The 22,919-nt window shown below is 38.9% G+C and overlaps 1 pseudogene; it reads left to right on the top strand.

The window, feature by feature from the left end:
* Positions 1 to 22,919, top strand: part of LOC132061109 (serine/threonine-protein kinase ATG1t-like) — a 62,585-nt pseudogene that overhangs the window by 17,266 nt on the left and 22,400 nt on the right.

Genomic DNA, 22,919 nt, shown 5'->3' on the forward strand with positions numbered 1-22,919 from the left:
CATTACAAAAATTGTACACCTCTAAATGTAAGTTCCCTCTAATTTTCATTGTCTTTCAAATCTAATAAACAAAATTCAGAAAATATTTAATGAAGGCTAAATTGTTATCTTATGATAAACTTAAAGGACCAAAATTGTACACCTCTAAATATGAGTTTCCTCTAAATTTCATTTTCTTTTACGGTCCTGTCAAATCTAATAGACAAAGTTGAGAAAATGTTCAATGAAGACTAAAATTGTTATGTATGACAAACTTAAAGGACCAAAAATTGCTACGTACATATTCAAGGAACTCTTTGAACCTAATCTCAAACATTAATTTTGTCATTTTCTCTAGTATTTGCTCCAGCCAACAAAAAACAGAGTGTATAGAATGGAAGGTGATCAGCTAATGGTTGATTTGTAAGCTCTGCGGTGGCTCATCGTCAACGGTGTGGAAAGCTGAGCACCCAACTACCGGAAAAGTGGTGGTGCTGAAGCAAATTTACCTCTTAAAGCAATTGCTTGGAATGTCAACTTAACTTCTTGTTTTGTGTTGAACACCCAAACACCTAATAGACCCTCGGCTCAATTCTATATTCTAAAACTATTTTCTTTTTGTCACCTATAGTCTAAAGGTTTAGAAATTAAGGGTGTGTTGTTTTTTTAGAAAATTTGTTCTTGGAAATAATTGAATTTCTATTAATTTTTTCATGTTTGGTTAGAGAGTGAGAAATAGGTGAATTTCTTATTTATTTTCTCATGTTCTATTGACGGTTAAAAAAAAATCAAAAAAAAAAAAGTTAAAACTTTTTTAAGAAAAAAAAAATTTGAGGGGGGGAAGGCGGGGGTTGGGGGGGGGGGGGGGTAGTGTCACGACCTATTTTCACTAAGTCGTGCGGGCACCTACCTTTCCCACCTCGGTAGGCGAACCCTTATTCAACAATCAAAAATATATAAATAAAGCGGAAGAAGATAAAATAACGTAAGTCTCACGATAATAATATAAAGAAATATAGAAATAATGAGAATCAACCCGTGTACGGTCGGGTCATACAAGAGCATCTAACTAAATACTATAAGTACGAACCATAATAATACATAGTAGCCTAAAAGATCATGTCCCAGAATGAAACAAGACATAAGGATAAAAAGAGTCATCGGCATCGATCGTCCTCATACTCATCTGAAGGACTCGAATCGAAATCCTCGAATATTAGCCACGAAGAGTAGAAATCGATCTCGGCTGGTACTCGCATTCATAAAAGAATGCGGCAAGTGTAGGTCGGTACAAACAACGAGTTGCGGTAGGTATCATAGGCCGACTAAGACTAGATAACGTATATAAAGACAACAAGCAAGAAAAACATATAAACCAACAAGTACAAGTCAATATGAATCCATATCCACGAGAACAAGTCATCCTTTATGTTATAGCATCTAAACCCAATTGTGCCAAGTCTTAGTATAATCAATCCGAATCGGTACATCACGGTAGTATCACAACACTCAACGGGAACCAAGATATAATGCAATGCAATAATGTATGTAGGATGAATGCAATGCATATGCGTTTTGTACAACATGTCCCGGACGGAGTAACTCCACGTCTCGGCGATCATGACCCATGGGGGACCCGCGAAGTCCATGTACCACTCGCTCCGGAATATAACCTCGGATCACGAGCACACTCTCACGATCCGGCAAAGACCTCGGGCATCGGACACTCCATCGTTCCCGGCAAGAAACCTCGGGCAACAAACACTCACAATCTCCGGCATAAAAACCTCGGAGTCTCTCCGTCACTCTCAATCTCCGTGAGAAACCTCGGAGTCTCTCTCTCTCTCAATCTCGTAAAAACCTCGGAGTCTCTCCATCACTCTCCTCACCATTATAACAACATAAGAGTAATATGAATGCATGTCATGCATGATATGATCTCAACTATATCAATATGCAATAAACAAGTTCAAGTCATATTATTGCCCACGGCTCAATCATCAATATTACCCTTCCTTTCATAAGGTGAGGGAGCTAGTATGTGATAAAGATACAACTAGGTGATAATTACATCACATAGCACATAGAATATGGGATGCATGCCTCGCATGGAATCAATCTCAATAATCACCGCAATCATAGGTTCCATAGATTCATACTAGGGATTGCAATTCAATATTCAATTCTCGGTAATAACCTTCCTCTTCCATATGACAGTGGGATAACAAGAGAGAGAATTATATCAAATACATGAAATCACAATACAATGATAAGCTCACATAACAATATCGTAATAATGACGAGCCCACATAATCGATATCACAATAATGGCGACAAGCCCCTAACTTGGCAATACCAACCTAGATGGAATTTACCTCCACACCACCCGAAGGCCTATCATGCTTTCCGTCAATCACTACTATTTACATACGTTTCGCTAACCGGAGTCTAGACATAAAGTAAACCGTAACCTACCTCAATGCCGAACAGGTGTCACGAAATTTCACGCCAAAGCTTTTTCCTTGAAGTGCTTCCGACGGACAAGGTCTTTAGTGCTTATTCGTCACACAATATGTGTACGCTACCCAATAATACTTCAACCTATATTAAGACGCCAACAACTATGGTTAAGCTACGGGGAGATTCAAACGTATTCTAACGTTAGTAACTCCTTTCTAGATGTTTAGGCGATGTTTTCTCTTGTATCTAAACCAACCACATACTACCAATACAACATCAATAATTATGTGTTCAATACCAATCCGGACAGCCCACACAATATTCTAAACAGCCCACATTCATAACATGCAATAACGATTCACATACGGCTTCGACATTCTCAAGTTACTTTTATTAGTTTGTAGCCTTAACGTTTGCATGTAACAACTTATAACAGCCCATCCAACATACAATATGATGTATGCTCTTAACTTATAATTATTCTTTCCAACTTAATGAAAACATAAGTCCAAAACAGTCCACTACCACAACATGTCCAAAGCGAGTCTCTAACCGACAACATAACGATGTTCGGAATTCTTGCAAACGTTTACGAACATACTAAGCCAACCACATGCGATTTTTATACATCATTTCATGTCTTCTTTTCATATAATTTTAGTAAGTTATGACCAGCTATCCACACGACAAGTACAACATCAATTCATACGCAACTACGCCATATCGTCATTTTTATAATCCTTATAACAACTCACAAATGACTTTAGTTTCAACTCCAACCATTAAACACCTTCATTTCCATCATAAAATTCATGATAATAACAATCAAAATATCAAGTAAAAACAGTTCACTAACTTCTTCACAAAACAGTCCACACACGGCTACACCATGCTTCAACATCTCTCACATAAAATCATAGATTCAACCATTTTCATACTAACATAACTTCACCTTTAACCTTCCAATTCTTTTCATTCTTTTTACCATGAGATCTATGATAGTAACAACCATATTTATTAAAGAAAATCAGTCCATTAATTCCACCAAAACAGTCCCTACGGCCAACTAACATTCCAACACCAACTTTCATGATTTTATGCATGCGATTCATGTTCGTCAAGTTACAACCATACTTCAACATCAACACATATAACCCCATAACTACCATCATGTTCCAACATCAACACACCTTATTTCATGCATACAACTTATATTCACACATCTACATCACCCTTAATACATGACAAGAAAGTTAGATCTTACCTTGACAACTTGACTTCTCTACTTGGCTAGAGTTGGTGACTTGAGATGGAAATGGTTCTTGTTGCTCCAAAGACTATCTTCACGTTTTAGGGACCTTCTAAAGGGTTGAAACACCTTGGAAAATAATTTTTGGATCAAGACTCAAAGGGCTCAAAAATCAGCCCCTTGGCCGTGAGCTCTCCCCTCTCTCCCTCTAGGTTTTCTTTCTTTGTTGTGAAGTTGAAAATGAATGTAATGGCTGATTCCTTAGTCATTATTTGGTTAAGTTATGATGCCTACAAGTTGGACACAACACATGCTCCACTCATGACATTGAGCACTCAATTACTTTACACAAAATTTCAATATTCTTCTCACAACTTTCGGCCATATGCCTCCTTTGTTCCCTTTCTTCTTCTTTCCATTTAATTGTTTATGAGACAATTGCATGTGTAGTGAATGAATCATACACTAACCTTTGTCCATTGCAATCATACAAGGATGAATGTCAATATTTAAGTGTGCAAGTATTCTTCCTAACATGTGTGTCTTCATAAAATAATGCATGCCTTCATAAAGTGATAGATGCCCTCAATATTCAAATGCATGCCTCAACTTTTTCTCCCCAAAATTTTCAGCCACCTTGGCCGAACCTCACCTCTTATTTTCTTTCAATTTGGTTGTCCACAATATGATGTAAGTGTAGTGGATGAATTAATGTTTAAATGTATATTTGTATGTCTCCCATAGTAGTCTTATTTAAGATGACTTTGAGTCATCTTTTGGACATGGCATGTTAATGTTCATATTGGCTCATTGTTGCTACTAATTTTAACTTAACACCACGATTAAGTAGTTCCTAATTTCCATTAATGCTTCTATACCAAACAAAATTTGTAGATAAATTGTGACTTCAAACGAAATCGGAAGTTAAAGTCTCTACTTTGTATCTTGAGATAGTCTTAATACTCAGCCCGACTTGAATCATCCATATCTCCTTACCCCGATATCATTTTGACGAGCTGTTTGTTGCGTTGCAAACTAGACTCGATGAACTTAATTTTAGGCTTTTGAAACACCTTAAAACTCCTCATATACTAGGAGATATGCCTCCTACAATATAGGCTAAAATCGGGTCCGAGATTTTACTGAAATTGTTCCGATTCATTTCGTTTAACTTCTAATCCTCTTCCAACCTCATGTAACCTCTTATACATACATATACACAGTCATTTACATCCATAACAATTTATATACATGTCTCGAAGGGTCCGTAGAATCACAATAACCATAAGTAGAACTCACAAAGCTTCGACGAAACTCCAATCGAAAAAGTATATTCCTATCTTTTGTCCATCTTCTATATCATTACTAATAATCTCAAATACTTTAAAAGGTCACTCACATTACCTCATATACATACTCATAACGCGATTTCAAATCCTTTAGGTTGCCAGGTCACCTCGAGATACTTAAGACAACCATATTTATAACGATATTCTTACTAACTCGATTAACTTTCCTTGAACCTTCTTAACTCATTCTTTCTTGTTTTAATACAAGTAGCAAGGATTATTATGGAGTGTGACATTCTCCCCTCCTTTAGAACATTCGTCCTCGCATGTCAAATGAGGACTAAAACTCGTCAATTAAATAACCGAATCACCCGTTATCGCGGACTATTAGACAGCAAGATTTGACCACGAAAAGGGTGTTTTAGGAATATTATGCCTAAAAGTGCTAAACGACCAAATGGGTCGTTACATCAGATACCAATTAAACAATCGCTCGTCCTCGAGCGACATGAGAGAATGAACGCTGACGGTAACTAAAGAATCTTTAATAGGACAATGCGGGAAACCTCTACGGAATGCATCATAAACATTTCTCTCTCGCCTTACTAGCCGGAACTCCCTCTAACTTAGATAAAAGACCTAATTTTCATATTTCCAAATTCAAATTTTCCCCATCCTCAGTTTTCGAATATAAGCTTGCTTTTGTCGAAATGTTCTAATCCTATATATCCAAACCTATGAACGTTATCGATAGGCCCCACAATTTTCCTTAGAACCACACCAACCTTAGAATAAGACGCAAACCTTGCCCACTCGAAGGCGGTAAAGTATTCGATTTCACTAACCCTTCTTTCACCATTCTTAAATTTTCTTCGTACCACGACTTCTTAGGAATACATGAAGACCAACCCGAAACCACAACATACTCTTGTCAGGAAAGACTCCTTGCTTTAGCGGAGCAACCTTAAGCGATCCCAACAAACCGATCCACTCATAGCCGACCTTGCTAATTCTAAGTCTTACTTACACCTCCAAATCACAATGCGGGAAGCATACCACCGAATACTCCGCAGAACCAAGTTCGTAGGACACCATCCGATCACCCTATAACCTCTTGCGACCATAGTACCTTAAATCACTACCAAGTACTAACGTAACCCATTAATTTAATCATACTTTAACTCAACGGAATCCACAAACTCACTTTTCATGGATAAACCCCAATTTCTACAGGTCATAAATAATATTTCAAATCTAACAGAATCTTCAAATCGCCAATCAGAACATGTTTCCCCAAAATAAATAATTTATCCAAATAATTGAATTCCAAAATTTTCATAATGAAACCTTCTCCCAAAGTGAATCAAATGATATCCGTTGACTTCAATTTTTGCAAGCCGGTCAAAATAAATACTACGGAGCTTCTAGAATGGACGATACGTCAAAAAGATAATCGATTTTCAAACGACCGCTCGCTGCTCAAACTGTTAATATTCTCATATTCTTTCGTCGAAGTACCCTTGCCAAAAATACTTGATGGAAATAATTCCCCTTTCTCCTTAGTTCATAAGTTCACTAACGTGATCACCGATCTCTAAAAGTCTTTCACCATTAGTACTAGTCACACCATCATCATTCTGTTACCGTAAATAATTCCATTGACCCATGCCTTATTCAATAGTCCTCAAAAAGGTGCTCACCTATGAATAACCAACCCTTACTTAACTATACCGAACCATACACATCTAACTAACCGTATATATATATATATATATATATATATATATATATATATATATATTTTTTTTTTTTTTCGCTGGCCTTTGGTCAACCCTAAGTCATTGTATTCAAAATCAAAGAAATCCTCAAGATTTAACCTTTGCACAACTTTCCGATAATTCTCATTCGAAAACTTAGATGCAGCACCGATAATCCTTCAACTATACCTCCATCCTTGTCCAACGCAAGAGTTGTTTCTAATTGTCGATCACTGGCTCCCATTAGCCTACGACAAGTTCAGCAGACCAACGCCTATACGACTTTAACACTTCCCTAATACCACCCATTATGAAAATGCCCACGAATCAACACTCTTGGTTTCAACAATTCCCTCTATCATCACTAACCTCAAAGATGCCAAGCGAACCCACGAACACACTTTACAAGTGAATGAACACTCCTGTCTATTCCACTAGACTTCACTTATCACAAGTAATACGCAACCCGATTTCAATCGAGAAAACCATTCCCGAAAGAATTCTCAACCACTAATTCTATTCGCTATCACAATACTAATCAAATTTAAGCCAACTCCACATTTCATAGCCTATACAATATGTGCACACGCACACTTTGCAACTTATCTCATAAACGCGTCAGATACCAATCATTCCGTTCCTATAGTGGAGATTGATCTATCTGAGCATTTTTTTTTTCTTACGCCTTTGTCACATCCTCACAATAACACTCTTACCAAAATACCATAAGAACTCTTACTTTGCTATACGCTTCCCAAAACCGATCATATCATCGAACAAATCGCTCTTATTAAGCCATAAATGCATTCTTGCCTCTTTCGAGAAAACCCAATACTATAATTATGGAGATCCTATGACCCTATGAATCGCCTCTCCCATCTCTTCAACCAACCTCACAATAACGAGCCTAACCACGACTCCACACAGCTGAAACCTTAGGTCATATCTAGAAACTGAACTTAGTCACGCATCTAAATTAGGACAACACAGCTCGTACCGTACCACATGTCGGAAACAACCGTTCGCGCAAGAATTTAAGGATGAGTTCCCATCATCGGGAGAAGGTAAAAAGAGAAGTTCGGATACCAATTGGGATCAACTAGATACCAATTTGAATGAAGTAGCACGAAATAATGAAAGAATCGAAGTTTCCTAGATGTCCCATAGCCTCCCAATTATAAGTGTGGCGCGCAACACACCCATAAGTAGGACTCTACTAGACATTGCTCTTGTACTTATAGACCGGGTAACCTAAGCTCTGATACCAACTTGTCACGACCTATTTTCACTAAGTCGTGCGGGCACCTACCTTTCCCACCTCGGTAGGCGAACCCTTATTCCAACAATCAAAAATATATAAATAAAGCGGAAGAAGATAAAATAACGTAAGTCTCACGATAATAATATAAAGAAATATAGAAATAATGAGAATCCAACCCCAGTATCTACGGTCGGGTCATACAAGAGCATCTAACTAAATACTATAAGTCTTAACCATAATAATACATAGTAGCCTAAAAGATCATGTCCCAGAATGAAACAAGACATAAGGATAAAAAGAGTCATCGGCATCGATCGTCCTCATGCTCATCCTGAAGGACTCGAATCAGAAATCCTCGAATATTAGCCACGAAGAGTAGAAATCGATCTCACTGGTACTAGCATTCATAAAAGAATGCGACAAGTGTAAGTCGGTACAAACAACAAGTCTTGGTAGGTATCATAGGCCGACTAAGACTAGATAACGTATATAAAGACAACAAGCAAGAAAAACATATAAACCAACAAGTACAAGTCAATATGAATCCATATCCACGATAGAACAAGTCATCCTTTATGTTATAGCATCTAAACCCAATTGTGCCAAGTCTTAGTATAATCAATCCGAATCGGTACATCACGGTAGTATCACAAACACTCAACGGGAACCAAGATATAATGCAATGCAATAATGTATGTAGGATGAATGCAATGCATATGCGGTTTTGTACAACATGTCCGGACGGAGTAACTCCACGTCTCGGCGATCATGACCCATGGGGGACCCGCGAAGTCCATGTACCACTCGCTCCGGAATATAACCTCGGATCACGAGCACACTCTCACGATCCCGGCAAAGACCTCGGGCATCGGACACTCCATCGTTCCCGGCAAGAAACCTCGGGCAACAAACACTCACAATCTCCGGCTGAAACCTCGGAGTCTCTCTGTCACTCACAATCTCCGGCAGAAACCTCGGAGTCTCTCTGTCACTCTCAATCTCCGGCAGAAACCTCGGAGTCTCTCTGTCACTCTCCTCACCATTATAACAACATAAGAGTAATATGAATGCATGTCATGCATGATATCAGTCTCAACTATATCACCAATATGCAATAAACAAGTACAAGTCATATTATTGCCCACGGCTCAATCATCAATATTACCCTTCCCTTTCATAAGGTGAGGGAGCTAGTATGTGATAAAGATACAACTAGGTGATAATTACATCACATAGCACATAGAATATGGGATGCATGCCTCGCATGGAATCAACCTCAATAATCACCGCAATCATAGGTTCCATAGATTCATACTAGGAATTGCAATTCAATATTCAATTCTCAGTAATAACCTTCCTCTTCCATATGACCAGTGGGATAACAAGAGAGAGAGAATTATATCAAATACATGAAATCACAATACAATGACAGCTCACATAACAATATCGTAATAATGGCGACGAGCCCACATAACGGTATTACAATAATGGCGACAAGCCCACATAACGGTCGGCAATACCAACCTAGATGGAATTTACCTCCACACCATGCCGAAGGCCTATCATGCTTTCCCCGTCAATCACTACTATTTACATACGTTTCGCTAACCGGAGTCTAGACATAAAGTAAACCGTAACCTACCTCAATGCCGAACAGGTGTCACGAAATTTCACGCCAAAGCTTTTTCCTTCTGAAGTGCTTCCGAACGGACCAGGTCTTTAGTGCTTATTCGTCACACAATATGTGTACGCTACCCAATAATACTTCAACCTATATTAAGACGCCAACAACTATGGTTAAGCTACAGGGAGATTCAAACGTATTCTAACGTTAGTAACTCCTTTCTAGATGTTTAGGCGATGTTTTCTCTTGTATCTAAACCAACCACATACTACCAATACAACATCAATAATTATGTGTTCAATACCAATCCGGACAGCCCACACAATATTCTAAACAGCCCACATTCATAACATGCAATAACGATTCACATACGGCTTCGACATTCTCAAGTTACTTTTATTAGTTTGTAGCCTTAACGTTTGCATGTAACAACTTATAACAGCCCATCCAACATACAATATGATGTATGCTCTTAACTTATAATTATTCTTTCCAACTTAATGAAAACATAAGTCCAAAACAGTCCACTACCACAACATGTCCAAAACAGTCTCTAACCGACAACATAACGATGTTCAATTCTTGCAAACGTTTACGAACATACTAAGCCAACCACATGCGATTTTTATACATCATTTCATGTCTTCTTTTCATATAATTTTAGTAAGTTATGACCAGCTATCCACACGACAAGTACAACATCAATTCATACGCAACTACGCTATATCGTCATTTTTATAATCCTTATAACAACTCACAAATGACTTTAGTTTCAACTCCAACCATTAAACACCTTCATTTCCATCATAAAATTCATGATAATAACAATCAAAATATCAAGTAAAAACAGTTCACTAACTTCTTCACAAAACAGTCCACACACGGCTACACCATGCTTCAACATCTCTCACATAAAATCATAGATTCAACCATTTTCATACTAACATAACTTCACCTTTAACCTTCCAATTCTTTTCATTCTTTTTACCATGAGATCTATGATAGTAACAACCATATTTATTAAAGAAAATCAGTCCATTAATTCCACCAAAACAGTCCCTACGGCCAACTAACATTCCAACACCAACTTTCATGATTTTATGCATGCGATTCATGTTCGTCAAGTTACAACCATACTTCAACATCAACACATATAACCCCATAACTACCATCATGTTCCAACATCAACACACCTTATTTCATGCATACAACTTATATTCACACATCTACATCACCCTTAATACATGACAAGAAAGTTAGATCTTACCTTGACAACTTGACTTCTCTACTTGGCTAGAGTTGGTGACTTGAGATGGAAATGGTTCTTGTTGCTCCAAAGACTATCTTCACGTTTTAGGGACCTTCTAAAGGGTTGAAACACCTTGGAAAATAATTTTTGGATCAAGACTCAAAGGGCTCAAAAATCAGCCCCTTGGCCGTGAGCTCTCCCCTCTCTCTCTCTAGGTTTTCTTTCTTTGTTGTGAAGTTGAAAATGAATGTAATGGCTGATTCCTTAGTCATTATTTGGTTAAGTTATGATGCCTACAAGTTGGACACAACACATGCTCCACTCATGACATTGAGCACTCAATTACTTTACACAAAATTTCAATATTTTTCTCACAACTTTCGGCCATATGCCTCCTTTGTTCCCTTTCTTCTTCTTTCCATTTAATTGTTTATGAGACAATTGCATGTGTAGTGAATGAATCATACACTAACCTTTGTCCATTGCAATCATACAAGGATGAATGTCAATATTTAAGTGTGCAAGTATTCTTCCTAACATGTGTGTCTTCATAAAATAATGCATGCCTTCATAAAGTGATAGATGCCCTCAATATTCAAATGCATGCCTCAACTTTTTCTCCCCCAATTTCAGCCACCTTGGCCGAACCTCACCTCTTATTTTCTTTCAATTTGGTTGTCCACAATATGATGTAAGTGTAGTGGATGAATTAATGTTTAAATGTATATTTGTATGTCTCCCATAGTAGTCTTATTTAAGATGACTTTGAGTCATCTTTTGGACATGGCATGTTAATGTTCATATTGGCTCATTGTTGCTACTAATTTTAACTTAACACCACGATTAAGTAGTTCCTAATTTCCATTAATGCTTCTATACCAAACAAAATTTGTAGATAAATTGTGACTTCAAACGAAATCGGAAGTTAAAGTCTCTACTTTGTATCTTGAGATAGTCTTAATACTCAGCCCGACTTGAATCATCCATATCTCCTTACCCCGATATCATTTTGACGAGCTGTTTGTTGCGTTGCAAACTAGACTCGATGAACTTAATTTTAGGCTTTTGAAACACCTTAAAACTCCTCATATACTAGGAGATATGCCTCCTACAATATAGGCTAAAATCGGGTCCGAGATTTTACGAAATTGTTCCGATTCATTTCGTTTAACTTCTAATCCTCTTCCAACCTCATGTAACCTCTTATACATACATATACACAGTCATTTACATCCATAACAATTTATATACATGTCTCGAAGGGTCCGTAGAATCACAATAACCATAAGTAGAGCGGGCACCCACACTAACCTTCCCAGGGTTTCGAGATAACTACCTTAATTTGATACAACATGCGGAATAAATACTATTATTATAAGAAATTCCCAAAATCTGGTCTAGACTCATACAAGAGCTTCTAAGAAGTTTGCAATTTGAATAGATAACCTGGATACGACTTCGTTGAAGGATAGAGAACAACAGAAATCTAAGGAGAGACTCTGGGTTGCAATATCTCAAATAGCTCACCCAAACGCCTTTGACGAATGCCTCGAAACGGTCGTGAGACTCCGAACATCGCCTGAAAATAACTCTACACTCCAGAAGGAGTGTAGCAAGAGTAGTATGAGCACAACACTAGGCTCGATGAACTTAATTTTAGGCTTTTGAAACACCTTAAAACTCCTCATATACTAGGAGATATGCCTCCTACAATATAGGCTAAAATCGGGTCCGAGATTTTACTGAAATTGTTCCGATTCATTTCGTTTAACTTCTAATCCTCTTCCAACCTCATGTAACCTCTTATACATACATATACACAGTCATTTACATCCATAACAATTTATATACATGTCTCGAAGGGTCCGTAGAATCACAATAACCATAAGTAGAACTCACAAAGCTTCGACGAAACTCCAATCGAAAAAGTATATTCCTATCTTTTGTCCATCTTCTATATCATTACTAATAATCTCAAATACTTTAAAAGGTCACTCACATTACCTCATATACATACTCATAACGCGATTTCAAATCCTTTAGGTTACCAGGTCACCTCGAGATACTTAAGACAACCATATTTATAACGATATTCTTACTAACTCGATTAACTTTCCTTGAACCTTCTTAACTCATTCTTTCTTGTTTTAATACAAGTAGCAAGGATTATTATGGAGTGTGACATTCTCCCCTCCTTTAGAACATTCGTCCTCGCATGTCAAATGAGGACTAAAACTCGTCAATTAAATAACCGAATCACCCGTTATCGCAGACTATAGACAGCAAGATTTGACCACGAAAAGGGTGTTTTAGGAATATTATGCCTAAAAGTGCTAAACGACCAAATGGGTCGTTACAGGTAGAAAACGCCCCCCAAAAAAATGGATCTTTTTTAGAAAATAATTTTTTTGTTGGGGGTGGTGGAGGGTTGGTGGTTAGGGGTGGGTTGGGTGGTGGTAGGGTAATTGGTGATTTGCTACTTGTGGACTTGTTTTCCTCTACTTTGATTAGAGAAGTCATTTTCCCCATTTTTAAGGAACTTACTTTTCCAAAGAAAATATTTTTTAAAAATTTTGACCAAACGAACATGAGAAAACTGCAAAAATATTTTCCTCCCTACCGAACACACCCTAAACGGTCTATCCTTTTTATGCGATTATGCAATTTATTCCCACACGAAACTTGGTTCTTGTGTCCCAAGTGTTTATATTCAATTCTCATTGTGTCCCAAGTGTGTGTGTTTGTGTTATGGCCTGTATGATATGTTCTTAACCTTATTTCATCTGTCTTTTAGGTTACATCAGTTTTGTAATTGGAACAAGTGTGCAACCAGTGTGTAGTTAGTGGATAAAGTATTCAGGTTTTTAGCAAATAACCGACAGTGATTTAGTAATGGTGCCTTTGATCAATTAGCGAGGAACCACTTATCAAAATTATCAAAATATGTGCAGCTTATCCGAAAGGAAACAAATAAAAATCAGAATATGTTCAGGAATTCAAAACCAAACAGATCACCAAATGTATCTTGTTCAAAATTTAGATGTTATTGTGAAATGTCAAAAGAATATGAGCATCCAACACAAACCTTAAGGCAATGGGCGGAGTAGTCCACGACATAATTATAAACACCTTTGGAAACCCTTACACAACCTATGAGAGACAAGTGCATTCTCTAACACCCTCCTGCATGTGTAACCCTGGTTCTTGTGATTACACGTGGATTAAATATATATGTCTTTTGGAGAAGATTGAATAGTGGAATTACTGGAGAGAGATCAAGCTCAACAGGCCGAAGAGTGGGTTTGGAACCGAGAGGAGAGTAGGCTCACCAGGTTAAGAAGCAGACCTGGAGCAAAGTTTGTGGATTGGTGGGCTCAATTGAGAGAGAGAAGCAGCGCAGAGCGGCTTGATGGGATGAGTTGAGAGAGAAGCTCCTCGTTCTTGGGTTTACACGTGGATTTTTTTTTTTCATTTTTCTTTGAGAAGATTGAAGAGTGGACCTGCGAGAGAGAGAGATAGAGGGTGATCAAGCTCAACAGATTGAAAAGTGCGCTTGGAACTGAGAGGAGTAGGGTCACCAGGCTAAGGAATAAGCCTGCAACAAAGTTTGTGGCTGGGTGGGCTGAATTGAGAGAGAAGAAGCACAGAGTGGCATGTGCTGAGTTGAGAGAAAATCCTAGAGAATTACAGTTGGTAGAGAGAAGATAGTTGTGCAAACGGGCTTATCTGAGTTTGACTCTGGTAACCATGGAAAAAGAATTTGAGCATCCAACACAAAACCTAAGGCAATGGGTGGAGTAGCTCAGGAATTATGTAAATCTTTACATAACCAATGAGGGACAAGTGCATTCTCTAATAGTTGTGAGTAAGTTGAAATAGATTAGCTAGCATGCTAATGCCAAAGTGACAGTATATGGAATTGTATAGTGTCTTTCTACTTTTGCTGTAAAGAAATAGTATTAGAAGATATAGACTAGTTTATAGATTTATTAAAATCCATGTAAGTAACTTTTTTCCTTCTTTTTGTTTCTGCTGTAACACTTTTTGAAGGTCTTCAGCATGTCCTTAATGCTGAGGATTACACAAGTACCAGTTTCGAAATATAAAAAAATCTGTGTACATGTGAGGCTTGAAGTTTCTATGCAGATAGCTGAAGCAGCAGATGAATAATTCAAAATATTTGTTACTCATGTTTAGTCTCTTCTCCTTATGTGTTAGACCGTTTCTCTCACATTTCAGTACAAAGGTACGCGTGTTACAGTATCAAGAGTGCTCGCTCTGCTTTTTCCTTTAAGCTATCTAGCGGCCATACGTTTGCTCTATTGAACAATTGTCTTAATTTGGAATTCTGACAAATTAAGCATGTAGGCTCAAATATTGATACTGGGGGAGCAAGGGTTAGTTGCTAAGAAGTAAGAAAATTAACTGAGGAAATTTCGCTTGACATTAGATAATTTCTGCACACCCATTGGCTTAATTTGTTGGGAGTCTGTTTCTTCTTCTTTTTTTTTTTTTTTTTCTCTTGACTTTCCGAAAAGAAAAAGGAATTCTGTTTCTTTTACAAACTTCAAATGAGCAAGAGTGGATGGGTAACTTTTTGTGAAAAAAGAAGTAAATCCAGTCTAAAAGTGGTGGTATCACTCTACCTTTCGTCGGAAATTGGAAACATTTTTATAAAGAAAGATAAGGTTTCTGGAAAGAACACCCATGCCTGGAAGGTGCTAGTAGGAAAGTAGAAAAGTTAAATTGGTTGCATAATATCTGAACAAAATTGGCCAGGAGGAATGACTTTAATCTTTTCTACTTTCTAGTGTGCATATTCTAATCTGAGCATGTGATTTAAGCTGTATAATATAATGTTGTAGCTTTTGGTCGGACGGCAATATTGTGCATCATAGTTTATGCACTAGATACAGTAAAATCTGTGACCTTATAGAATTTGTTCTTTGGGTTTTGGAGGGTGTAGAATTTGATAACATGAATTAGTGTATGGCATGTTTATGTTTAACTTGCAAAAGTTGATATTCATTAGGCAGAAGATTTAGTGCAAAAACATAATCATTTTATGAGTTCTTCTTATATTGAGAAGACTACTTTATCCCTCAGGCCGAAAACTCTATTTTCCCTGTCTTGGAATTTTGTTCTGGAGGGAACTGGCTTCTTATATTCAGAATCATGGCAGAGTTCAAGAATGTAAAGCTAGAAAATTTATCAAACAGATTGGTAATTTTTTTTTTTTTTTTTTTTTTTTTTTTTTTAAGAATTCTTTTTCGCTATTTTTTTTTCTTATCATGTTTTCCTTGCTCAATTTTTGTAAAGCTGATGCCATTCTGATTGTGATATTGTAGGAGCTGGTCTAGAGGCACTAAGAATGCAGTGGCGGAGCCAGGACTTCCGCCGATAGGGTTCAAAATATAAAAAAGTATACATACGGAGAAGTCTAAGGGGGTTCAACATCTGCTATATATACATAAAAAATAATTTTAACCTTGTAAAAACATTGTTTTTTTCTGCCGAGGGGCTTCGGATGAACACCCTCGGCATAGTGTGGCTCCGCCACTGTAAGTAGGGGTGTTCATGGTTCGGTTTGGGTCGGTTATTGGTTAAAACCATAACCAAACCAATTTAGTCGGTTTTTAAATATCTAAAACCATAACCAAACCAAGTAAAATAATAACCATCGGTTTGGTTATTGTCGGTTTGGTTCGATTTTTCAATTTATGACTAGCCGTGACAATTCAAATATTCTCTCTCTACATTCTTCAAATTTCTTATGAAGCTCTTTTTTCCTCACGGCCCACAAGGGCGAACTTTGCTGCATATTGAGGGAAAGACATGCTAATGGCAATGTAAAATGAAAAGAGATAGTAGGGTTTTTACTTTTTACCCTTATGCTTACGACTTATTAGAGTTGGGCTTGAATTGTTGGACTTGTACATATTCTTTTAAGACATGGGCCTTAAAAATAAGTAGACCAAAATTAAATTAATAATTAAAAGGTATAAAATATCTTTAATTATTTATGAAAAGTTAATATTATACATATAAATAATTATAAATTTTATGTATATAATTATCGGTTTGGTTCGGTTATTTATTCGGTTATTTTTTACTATAACCATAACCAAACCAAATATTATCGATTTTTCAAATTTAAAACCAAACCAAACCAAACCAAACCAAATGTCGGTTTTTTTATTCGGTTTGGTTAAATTTTCGGTTTGGTTTTGGTTTTAACCAAAACTGTGAACAGCCCTAACTGTAAGAATGCACCAAATCATCCACCGCGACTCGAAGCCAGAGGTATAAGTCTTTGTTTCTATGATCATAAAGTGAATACAATTCAATACACCCATTCTAGATTTTTTAACTGAGTTTAGTTTCTTCCAGCACAGAGGGCTTTATAGGTTTGGTCTTATGCTACAAAACCTAAGGACCGTTGCTAATGAAGCATGGTTAACATACTTGTGAACATGGATTAAATATAACAAATTTAAACTGCTAAAACTTTAAGTGTTATCAACAAATCTGAAAACTACTTGGACTAGAAGTATACTCACTATTTTTCTCCCAAGACATATCTATGCATCTTTGATTCAATTTTTTATTGCACTATATCATCATGCAAGTTTGTATTGCTTATTTCTTAGAGGTTGGCTAGTTGTTCGTGTAGGTTGGACAAAACCTGATGCATCAGCAATTTTTCCAAATGAACCAAGCTTGTTTTAGGTTGCTGAAATCTCTAGTTTTAGCTTTTCTTTTGTTTACCCCGAATTTCGGTAACAATTGAACTTATAAGTGAGGTATAGGACATGTGGATGATTTTTAATCTATTATTCGGTTCATATGAAATTGATATGGACTTATTTGTAATAATATATATAGATATGTAAGTTTTCGTCTATAATAAATATATTGATATTGGTGATTGAGCTAAGTATATATATATATATATATGGCAATATATTGTATTGATGGATGAACAAGCCAAAGTATACTTCAAATCCGAACTAAAATGAGAGAGAGAGAGAGCTTCAATATATTTTTCTATTACAATATTCTAGATCTCAAAAGCCAATTCCTAAAAGTAGGGAAATGTCTTCTATTTATAGGTTTGCCTCATGGGCCTTGAATACAATACAAAGCCTTTTAAAATAAAGAAACCCTAAAAGGATAAGGTAGTACCGTACGGTCTGACACCCATACGGCTGTCAGTACAAAATGACCGAACGGTCTTGACGCGTGGCAACACCGCAACTGGTAAACCGGACCAACGGCCACGATAAGTTCGGACATGGAGAAACCGGACTAACGGCCACATTGAGTTTGGTTCGGTGACGCCGGATCAACGGATACACTTCTCTTATCTCGGGTTAGCCGCATCCGGTGCCATTCCCCCAGTCTGAAGAAAAGACCAAACATACTCGTGTTCATTTGGTCCTACCCTCGGCACCCGGTCTTGCATTGGCCCGATTTTTACCGTATACAGATAGTCTCCACACTTTCCGGACCGTAGTTTTATCGGAGTAACGGGAAGTGGATCAGTCACAAAAACGGTGGTTTCACAAGCTCGTTCTTATCTTTTAATTTTGGCGGAAACAGTTATGTCACGTGCCTCTGACATCAGCCACGTGTCTCGTCCCGAATGGCCGACCTCGGGAATCACCGTAAAGTACGTCGCTTCATATCACGTCTCATTAATTATGGGACACGTGTCACTGCCCGGTTGGTTGTTCTCTGTAACCGTTACAGTTCCCACACCTATATAAGGCCTTTAACCACTTCATTTTTCCATTTTCATTCCTTCACCATTCTCACTTCTTCACTTCATTTCTCTGCTCATCTGATCGTTCCTCCACTTCATTTATTGCTCATATGGTCATTTCTCCACTTCATTTCTTGCTCATATGATCATCAGAAACCAACTTGTCAACTTCTTTATTTGCTATTTTGATCGAAAGTGCACCTTTGCTACCCTTTTTCATTCGTCACTTTGCATCCAACTGCTTCTTCCATTCTTCTTACATATCCTCCATTGTTTCTTTTTCTGAATTTTAAATTCTCAAATCTTTTTTTTCACATCTTTCTCCAAATGTCTGCCAACACCGAAACTACTTCCCAGGATGTTCCCTCGGTTTCTTCCCAGGGAGCCGAGCCAGCCTCAAAACCCAAGGGAAAATCTTTCATTGAACCGACTGCTTTAGACATAGTGCTATCCAAACCCAACTACAACAAAGAATTTGACGTCGAGAAGCCATCCCCGGTTGCGGATAGGGGATTCAACGTAAGGCGATACCCTTCGTCTATTACGGAAGATAAACTTGACCAGGTCCGGACTGACTGCGGATGGGATAACCGTCCGGTGCAAGTGTTCGCCCCTGGGCCCGACGAGTCTATTACCGATCATAGAGAAGGTTTTCTATATGTTTACACCTATCCATTTACGCTCAAACTCAACCCTCCAATCGACCCCGTTATTTTGGAGATGTGTCGGACGTACAATGTGACTTTGGCCCAAATTGGGCCGAATATCTGGAGGACCGTGGCCTGCCTCCGGTTACTAGCCAATAACGTCAAAAGGAAATTCACAATGGCGCACTTCATCCGATTATATTCCTCGAGACTCTTTCGAGGGGGTGTGATAAAGCTCGCAAAGCGAGGTCGGAACCAGATCTTTTCCAAACTTGACGAGGACAGAGATCGAGGGTGGTTGGAACATTATGTCAGGGTAAGAACCGCAGACATTATTCCGGTTGAGTACATGCCATTTCCGGAGAGGTGGAACGATAGGCGTAAGTTTCTCAGTTCTCCCCTCTATAATTATTCTTCCTCCATGCTTTGTCAACACTTGCTCTACATGTGATTTCTCCCCTTTTTTCTGTCTATCAGCCGAGGCATAGATTCCTCCGGTCGTCCGAAACATGACTGAATGGGTTGGAGCAATCATCGGTCAACATACTTATGAACAACGGACATGGAAGGACCTGTCGAGTGGCCGATGGGTTGCCCAAAATCACGGTAATCTTCTTCTTGATTTGGTATATATTGCATCCTCTCCTTTTTCCTTTTCCTTTTATAACCCCTTCGGTATTTAGGTTTACCAAAGGGCTCGGTGGAGCCAAGATCGGAACCAACAGCCGAGCCTGCTGCACCGGTTACTGAATTCGATACGGCAGGGTCATCTCGGCTCATCGCTGCTGCCGGTAAGAGGTGGAGAGAGCCCTCGGACAAAGGGCAGAAACCAAAGAAAAGGGCAAGGAGCGTTGTTCGGACTCTGAGGGATGAATCAGAGCCCGATTTTCTAATTCGGGGTAGCACTTAACAGTGTTCATCTGCTTTGTTGAGCTGAACTCATTTTAACTTTTCGGGGTAAGCCTTGATGTGGGTATGATAGTCCCCTAGTGTTTATCCGAGCTGCATGATCGGGTAAGCACTATCAAGTCTCCACTCAAGGGGTATACCCCGAGTTCCCGAATACTTTGCCTCATTTTCATCAAGTAACACGTTGACTTGTTGCCTCATTAAAAACCTTGTCGGAAAACCCACTTCGGAACAAAACTGTACTAAGGAAAAGAGTGCAACACGTGTTTTTAGACCTAACTTCGTCCGGAACTCGACTTTCTGCAAAAAAGAAGACGGATAAACAATAAAAAATTATCACAAGGGTTGGCATCCATACCTTAGCAGTAGTATCTCTTCAAATGAGCCACATTCCAGTTATTGCGCAACCGTTGTCCGTCCATGGATTCCAGCTGGTATGACCCTTTGCCCGTTATTTCTGTTATCTTGTACGGCCCTTCCCAGTTCGGACCCAACTTCCCGTCGTTGGGATTCTTGGTGTTCAAAGTAACTTTCCGAAGTATCAAGTCCCCAACTTGGAAATGTCAAAAATTGGCCCTCCGATTGTAGTACCTTTTCATTCTCTGTTTCTGAGCTGCAATACGGATCAATGCATTTTCATGTAGTTCGCCCGCGAGGTCGAGTTTTATGGCCATGGTCTCCTCGTTTGACCGACCGGTGGCGTCCTTGAATCGGAGTCTCAGTTCGCTAACTTCTACTGGGATGAGAGCTTCGGCCCCGTAGACCAATGAGGAAGGTGTTTCCCCCCTGCTTGATTTTGATGTAGTTCTGTAAGCCCATAATACCTCCGGTACCACCTCCCTCCATTGATGCTTTGATGTTTCAAGTCTTTTCCTTAGATTTTGAATTATTGTTTTGTTCATGGATTTTGTCTGTCCGTTTTGCACTTGGGTGATACAGAGTTGATACAATTTTCTTGATCTTCATCCCTTCGAGGAAATTATTGACCTTGCTGCTAACGAACTGAGGGCCGTTACCACAAGCTATTTCGGCCGGGATGCCGAAACGACAGATAATATGGTCTCATATGAAGTCAATAACCTCCTTTTCTCTAATCTTTTCGAAGGCCTGCGCTTTAACCCATTTGGAGAAATAGTCAATCATAAACAAAATGAAACGGGCCTTACCTAGTGCCCATGGCAAAGGACCAATCATGTCCATTTCCCACTTCATTAAAGGCCAAGGTGAGATCACCGGGTGTAGCAATTCCCCAGGCTGGTGGATCATCGGGGCATGCCTTTGACACCCATCGTATTTTCGAAAAAAATTCGTCGAGTCCTCCTCCATCCGGTTCCAGTAATAACCGGCTCTGATAATTTTTTGAACCAAGGCTTATGCACCGGAATGCTTACTGCAGGTACCCTCCTGGACTTCTCTCATCACATAATCGGTTTCTCCGGGACCCAAACACTTGGCCAGGGGTCCGAAGAAAGACCGTCGATACAATTGACCGTCTATTAAGCAGAACCGTGCTGCTTTGGTCCTCAGTGATCGTGATTCTTTTGGGTCACTCGGGAGCTTTCCATCTTGCAAGTAGTCGATGTATTTATTGCGCCAATCCCAAGTTAGACCCATCGTGTTTATCTCAGCATGCCCGTTTTCAACCGCCGAATTCATCAACTGCACTATGGTACCGGGGTTGATTTCCTCCCCTTCGACTGAAGAGCCCAAATTGGCCAGTGCGTCGGCTTCGTTATTCTGCTCCCTGGGTACATGCTGCATGGTCCACTCTTTAAACCGGTGCAGTATCACCTGAGTCTTCTCCAAATATCTTTGCATTCATTCATCCTTAACCTCGAAGACGCCATTCACTTAGTTAACGACCAAGAGAGAGTCGCATTTTGCTTCGATTATTTCGGCCCCCAGACTCCGAGCTAATTCCAAACCTGCAATCATAGCCTCATACTCGGCTTCATTGTTAGTCAATTTAATAGTTCTAATCGACTGCCTAATGGCATCCCCGGCAGGGGTTTTAAGGACGATGCCCAGCCCGGAACCCTTTAGGTTCGAGGCCCCATCCGTGTGTAGAGACCAGATACCCGAAGCCTTTCTCGAGGTTAGCAATAATTCTTTTTCGACCTCGGGAATCATGGCCGGGGTAAAATCTGCCACAAAATCGACCAAGATTTGAGACTTAATGGTTGTCCTAGGCTTATATTCGATGTCATATCCGCTAATCTCTACGGCCCATTTGGTCAATCTATCCGATAATTCCAGTTTATGCATGACATTTTTTAGCGGGTAAGTACTTACTACGCATATCGGATGGCATTGAAAGTAAGGTTTCAGCTTTCTTGAAGCACTTACCAATGCCAAAGCCAACTTTTCGAGGTGGGGATAACGAGTCTCCGCATCCCCTAGAGTTCTACTCACATAATATATTGGAAATTACGTACCTGTTTCTTCTCGGACCAAAACACCGCTTACCGCTACCTCGGATACGGCAAGGTATAGGAACAACTATTCGTCTGCCTTTGGTGTGTGCAGCAGAGGCGAACTTGATAAGTATCTTTTTAACTCCTGCAAAGCTTTTTGGCATTCCGGTGTCCAGGCGAAGTCATTCTTCTTCCTCAATAATGAGAAGAAACGGTGACTTTTATCCGAAGACCTCGAAATGAAATGGCTCAGTGCCGCTATCCTTCCGGTGAGCCTCTGCACTCCTTTGATATTATTCACCACCTCAATATCCTC

This window comes from Lycium ferocissimum, chromosome 6 (genome assembly GCF_029784015.1).
Source record: "Lycium ferocissimum isolate CSIRO_LF1 chromosome 6, AGI_CSIRO_Lferr_CH_V1, whole genome shotgun sequence".
Classification (NCBI taxonomy): domain Eukaryota; kingdom Viridiplantae; phylum Streptophyta; class Magnoliopsida; order Solanales; family Solanaceae; genus Lycium; species Lycium ferocissimum.